The following is a 6,701-nucleotide window of genomic DNA, read 5'->3' as shown; positions in this document are numbered from 1 at the left end:
ATTTTGAAATTGATATATTTAGATATACTTGATCCAAGTAGCAAGTAATCGAATTGGGTTGGTTGCCATGGCCATCCGTCATAGGAGAAAAGTAGGATTTAAAGGCCCTCTCTTTCCATTCGATGGGGTCTCCTATGGCGGTAGGGGTGCCGATGCAATTATATCCCATGCAGATGAAGTAGCGAATGGAATATTCATGATTTATTTTGATTGGGTTATTTTCTGTTATGTAATTAGCAATAGGATTGCTATTTATGAAATATGCTGATCTATTTGTGTAATGAGTCAACATATTTGGTGAACAGAAAATAAAATCTTTCAAATTTGAAAATTATTTTCGAAATACCAAACCCTAACCCATCAGTCTAAATACTTAATTAAAAGAATTAAGTGTTGTCTAGTAGGTCTAGAATTATGAATTAAGATCTAAGACAATTGCATAAACTTGTGGGTCAATGGGTTAGATGGATTAGGTCCATAATTGGGTTAGACCTAAGGTAAGCTTAAAGAAATGGACTAAATTAGAGTAATTGGTCAAATCTAATCAAAAGTTGAATTAGATTAGGTCAAGGATACTCTAGACTCAACTCCAATAGTTGTAGTTGAATGGGTCCATGTCTTTAACTAGACCAAGATGGACTTAATTCATGGCTACGTGGTGGAACCTTATTTACTAAGTTGATCAAATTAAAACTAATGAACCGATTGGTGTCTAAGATAAGTTTGGCAGTTTGACCAGTGGTTTTTAAGTGGGAGCTACTCGCAGTGATTCGATCTCTGACGAGTTAATGGCTTATCCCCACCACTGATCTCACTTACCTGGCCAACCTGGTGAATTAGATTTTGATTAGATCACTTGGTGATTAGGGCTCACCCATGTCATTAGGTAAATCAGTTTGACTGATTTAGGTGCTCCTAATGCCAGCTTTAAGTAAATATTTTTTAATCTGACTTGGTGAAGTCAGTGAGAGGATTGAAATTGGCTGGGTATTTTCTTCTCTTCTATCCTTTAATAAAATCCTCAAAATTATTAGGTCCCTAAAATGATTAAGTTATAGTGATAACTAAGTCATAGCCTCTCATTAAGTGAGTGATAATGAGTCCATTAATTAATAATCATTGGAGGCCCAAAGGTTTGATGCTTATTGACTAATGGAATTATCATTCATAGTATGATAATTTAGTTTGAGTCTTTCTGATGGTGGTCAGGTTGGCCGGCCAAAGTCAGGCCTGATCATTTATTGGTCCGATTCACCAAATCAAATCATGTTAATGGTTGGACCTAACCAGATCTTTTTAGTGGAGGCCAAAGCCTACTGATTAGGTTCTGGGGTAAAATTGATTATTAGAAGTTATTTAGAGAAACAACTGGTTATGAACCTACCCATAGATGCACATGGGTTGACCAACCAAAGTTGGACTCTTGTGTAGTCTATGTGGATTCTAGTACCCACTAAGGAATTAAAGTAATTTTTCGAATTGGAGGTTGAGGCTACCAGTTCATAAAAATATTGGGAGAAACTTTAGACTCAAGTTCAAGTCTTTAGTATTAATAATTTATGTACTAATAGAGGTCTGATTTTCATTTATGCAGCTATGGCCACTACCCTGTCACTCCGATCATTATTAGATAATGACAAGCTCATGGGACCAAATTTTGATAGCTGGTATCGAAAATTAAAAATCATCCTTGAGCATGAGCAGATCTTTATGTAGTAACGGATCCTGCACCTGAGGAGCCAGCCCTGAACGCTAGAGGGACAGTCCGAGATACTTACCAGAAGTGGCTCAACGACCGCACCAACGTCCGGTGCATAATGCTGGCGGTAATGAATGATGAGTTCAGTCACAGGTTCAAGAACGCCTAGCCACAGGAGATGCTTCAAATATTGAACGACTCTTTTGGCACGCCTGACGATGTTGAAAGGTACAAAACTAGTTGTGCCATTTTCAATGCTCGGATGAGGGATGGAGCCTCAGTCACTGATCATGTACTGTACATGATCGAAATGATTGAGCACCTAAGTAAACTGGGTTTTCTCCTACACGAGCAGCTCGGTAAGGATGCGATCCTTAATTATCTGCCCAAGTCCTTCCTTCCCTTCTTTACTCATTTTCGAATGACAAAGCCTGCAGTGAACTACCACGGCTTGTTGGGGTTGCTACAGAACTTTAAGAAGGATCACCAGCTCCATAAGAAGTCGGTGAATGTTGTGAGAGGGTCTTCTTCTGGTCGTCGACCCTTTAAGAAAGGGAAGAAGAACAAGAAGAAGAAGAATAAGAAGGTGCAGCTGCATGCTGGAACGTCTGCACAGGGTTAGACTAAGAAGCGCAAGCCCGACCAGAGCCAGGCGGAGTGCTTCTTTTGCAAGAAGCAGGGGCACTGGAAGAGGAACTGTCCTCTATACATTGCCTCACTGGACCCGAACAGGCCGAAGAAGAAGCAAGGTACTTATATGATAACACCTTGCAACTTTTCCATTTGTGATACTACTGCCTGGGTATTGGATACCGAAAGCCCTTATCATATTTGCAATTCGATGCAGGGTCTGCAGGTCAGTAGGAGATTTGATGAAGGTGAGAGGTTCCTAAATGTTGGAGATGGAAGCAAAGTTCCAATTCTAGCATTAGGAATCATGAACCTTGTAATCAATTCTCGAAAAATAATTCTGAGTGAATGTCACTATTGTCTAAGCTTTTTATTAAATATTATTTCTGTAGGCCTTTTGGCCATGTACGGTTATCAATTTTTAATAAAAAAAATATTTGCAATATCATTTTGAATGGTGTTATAATGTTTGTTGGACAACTTAATAATTGAATTTACTTTCTATCACAACCTGTTAATGTGGTTCAAATCTCCGGTAAATGCCCTAGAATAGATAATGTGTCAGAAGTCTACCTTTGGCACTGTAGGCTAGGTCATATCAATAAGAACAAGATAAATAGGTTGGCTCAAGAAGGAATTCTTGAAATAGGTGATTATGAATCACTTCCAACCTGTGAGTCCTGTCTTCTTGGTAAAATGATCAAGCCACCTTTTACTGAAAAAGGTGAGCGAGCCAGTGAACTCTTGGCTCTGGTACATTCTGATGTATGTGGACCCATGAGCTCAAGTGCAAGAGATGGATATTTCTACTTCATAACCTTCACAGATGACCTATCGAGATATGGGTATGTCTATTTAATAAAGCATAAGTCAGAGTCGTTTGAAATGTTCAAATTATTCTGAAATGAGGTAGAAAAATAAACTGAAAAGTGTATTAAAACTCTTTGATCTGATCGAGGAGGTGAATACCTTTCCAATGATTTTCTGACATATCTTGGGGAGAATGGGATTCTCTCTCAGTGGATACCTCCTGGAACATCACAGCATAATGGTGTGTCTGAAAGGAGGAATCGGACCTTGTTGGACATGGTTCGATCCATGATGGGGTTTGCTGGTCTGTCGATCTTCCTTTGGGGATATGCGCTCGAATAGGCTTGTTACCTTCTGTTGGGTGTAAAACCCCCCCAGCCGAAGTTCGTGTCAGGAGTGACCCCCCGGGGATTCTACTGGCGTCAGACCTCCGACGACACCTCGCCGAACCTCTCTGGCGGCCGAGCCCCCGCAACATTCCCAAGTTCTGCCGACGGATGGACCCCCACCAACATCGACCTGACTCACCACGACGGGCGGATTCCACCCAAGTTCGGTGGTGGTCGACTTCACCTGCAGACTTCGCTCGGACTCCTACGGGAGCCGGGCTCCGCCCACGACTCCGACTGCAGGCAGACTTCGCCTGGACTCCTACGAGAGCCGGGCTCCGCCCATGACTTCGACTGCAGGAAGACTTCGCCCGAACTCCTACGGGAGCCGGGCTCCGCCCACGACAACGGCTGTAGGCAGGCTTGCCCAGACTCCTACAGGAGCCGGGCTCCGCCCACGACTCCGGCTACAGGCAGACTTCGCCCGGACTCCTACGGGAGCCGGGTTCCGCCCGCGACTCCGGCTGCAGGCAGACTTCGGCCGGACTCCTACGGGAGCCGGGCTCCGCCCGCGACTCCGGCTGCAGGCAGACTTCGCCCGGACTCCTATGGGAGCCGGGCTCCACCTATGACTCCAGCTGCAGGCAGACTTCGCTCGGACTCCTACGGGAGCCGGGCTCCGCCCACGACTCCGGCTGCAGGCAGGCTTCGCCCGAACTCCTATGGGAGCCGGGCTCCACCCACGACTCCGACTGCAGGCAGACTTCGCCCAGACTCCTATGGGAGCCGGGCTCCGCCCACGACTTCGGCTGCAGGCAAACTTTGCCCGGACTCCTACGGGAGCTGGACTCCGTCCACGACTCCAATCGCAAGTAGACTTCGTCCGGACTCCTACGGGAGCTGGACTTCGCCCTCAACTCTGATTGCAGGTAGACTCTGCCCAGACTCCTATGGAGCCAGACTTCGCCCCTGACTTTAATTGTAGGTGAACTTCGCCCAGACTCCTACGGGAGCCGGACTTCGCCCCTGACTTTAATTACAGGTGGACTTCGCCCAGACTCCGTCTCCGACTTCAACCACAAGAAGACTCCGTCCGGATTCCTATGGGAGCCAGATCTCGCCTCCGACTCCAACTACAGGAAGGCTTCGTCCGGACTCCTACGGGAGCCAGATTCCATCCCCGACTTTAGCAGCAGGAAGACTTCGTCCGGACTCCTACGGGAGCCAGACCCCATCTCCAACTTCGACTGCAAGAAGACTTCATCCGAGCTCCTACGGGAGCCAGACTTCGCCTCCGACTCCAGCTACAGGTAGGCTTTGTCCGGGCTCCCACGGGAGCCGGACTTCCGCCCTGAACTCCTGCTGAAGGTCTCGACTGAGATTCCTCGATAAATGATCTCCATCCAGACATCTGCAGAAAGCAGACTCCAACCGAACTTCGGCCGACAAGTCCGGACCCTCTGGCAGGCCGCAGTAACGGCCACAACTCTGCTCCACTCCCTGCGGCGGATCCTACGCAGCTCCATCACTCCCTAGCAGGCCGCAGTAACGGCCACAACTCTGCTCCACTCCCCACGGCGGATCCTACGTGGCCCCATCACTCCCTGGCAGGCCGCAGTAACGGCCACGATTCTGCTCCACTTCCTGCAACGGATCCTGTGCAGTTCTGCCACTCCCTGGCGAGTCGCGACAACGGATGCCGCTCCAATCTCCGCAACTGATTCCACGTGGCGAGCCATGGTGACAACCACGACTCCACCCCATTACTCTTCATGATAAATTTTTCCTGGCTCCGTACGGCCCACGACGAGGCGATCATAAACAGTCGCTATCAATCCTTTGCTCCCCCCGTCTATAAAAGGAGACCCCAGATACGTTATTCTCTAAGCTAAAAATTTATCCCAAAACTCTGCTAAAATTTTCGTTCGAGCACTCCATTCTTGTTGAGGCAAAGAACTGACTTGAGCGTCGGAGGATCTTGCCGAAGCAACCCCACCTCCGGTTTAGACTTCTTTTGCAGGTCCCGGTGGCGACCGCGACTCCCTTGACTCCAGCTTCTCCGACGCAGGTGGATTTTTGCACCAACATGATTGGCGCTAGAGGAAGGGCGTGTGTCTTCGCAGTACCCTTGTTCTTAAAAGAGCGCTCAACGGGACCACCTCCGATCATCTTTTCTGGCGTCTTCTCCTCCTTCCCCCACTAGATCCTCGCCCGATGCCTTCTCGCGAAGCATCCACACGGCGACCCACGGCTTCCGCGGCCAGATCTCAGGCTCCGATCTCGCCTCTAGTTTTCCAGGCCCCACGTCCTCCGGCAACGACCGTCGGTATGGAGCGGTCGGACAATCGGCCTCCAACAGATTTCGCCAACACCATCTCGGAAGAATCCCGACGGGGAGCGACCGACATATTGATCGGACTTCCCAAGCGGCAAAAGATCGAGGAATCCATAACTTTCACCGAAGAAGATGCTCAGGGAGTTCAATTTCCTCATAACGATGCAGTTGTAGTTTCCTTGAATATAGCTAATTACGACGTCCGCGTATTCTTGTTGACAATGAAAGTTCGACCGACATTTTGTTCTACGATGCCTTCTCAAGAATGTCCATCCTTGACGGCCATTTGAGGCCGATTAGCTCCCCTCTAGTAGGGTTTACCGACGACACTGTCCCGGTGGAGGGAGTGATAACTTTGACTGTAGCTGCGGGTCGATATCCAAGACAATCTAGGGCTCTGGTGAATTTCCTGGTGGTGAAGGCGCCGTCAGCCTACAATGCGATCCTTGGCCGACCTGGCCTCAATGCTCTCCGAGGTGTCGTGTCAACCTCCCATTTGAAGTTGAAATTCTCTACCAACCAGGGGATCGGAGAGTCAGAGGAGACCAAGCCCTGGCCAGACACTGCTACAACATAGCCTTGCAAAGAAGCGACCAATCCGACCCCTGTCCAGTTGATGGGCTGGATGCCCGCGACGACCTTACTGAGGAGAGGGGCGGCCCAATTGAAGATCTGGTTTCAATCCCTTTGAACGACAGGAATGCGGAGCATGTGGTGAAGATCGGCTCCAACCTAGGGGAAGAGGTTCGGACACATCTCATCAATTTTCTACGAAAGAATGCAGATGTTTTCGCTTGGATTCCAACAGACATGTCGGGGATTAACACGGAAGTCATGGAGCACCACCTGGCCGTCGATCCCAAGCATCGACCGACGAAAGAGAAAATCCGAGGTCATG

Source organism: Elaeis guineensis, chromosome 7 (assembly GCF_000442705.2).
Source record: "Elaeis guineensis isolate ETL-2024a chromosome 7, EG11, whole genome shotgun sequence".
In the NCBI taxonomy this organism is placed as follows: Eukaryota; Viridiplantae; Streptophyta; class Magnoliopsida; order Arecales; family Arecaceae; genus Elaeis; species Elaeis guineensis.
Note: the sequence above shows the minus strand (reverse complement) of the source record.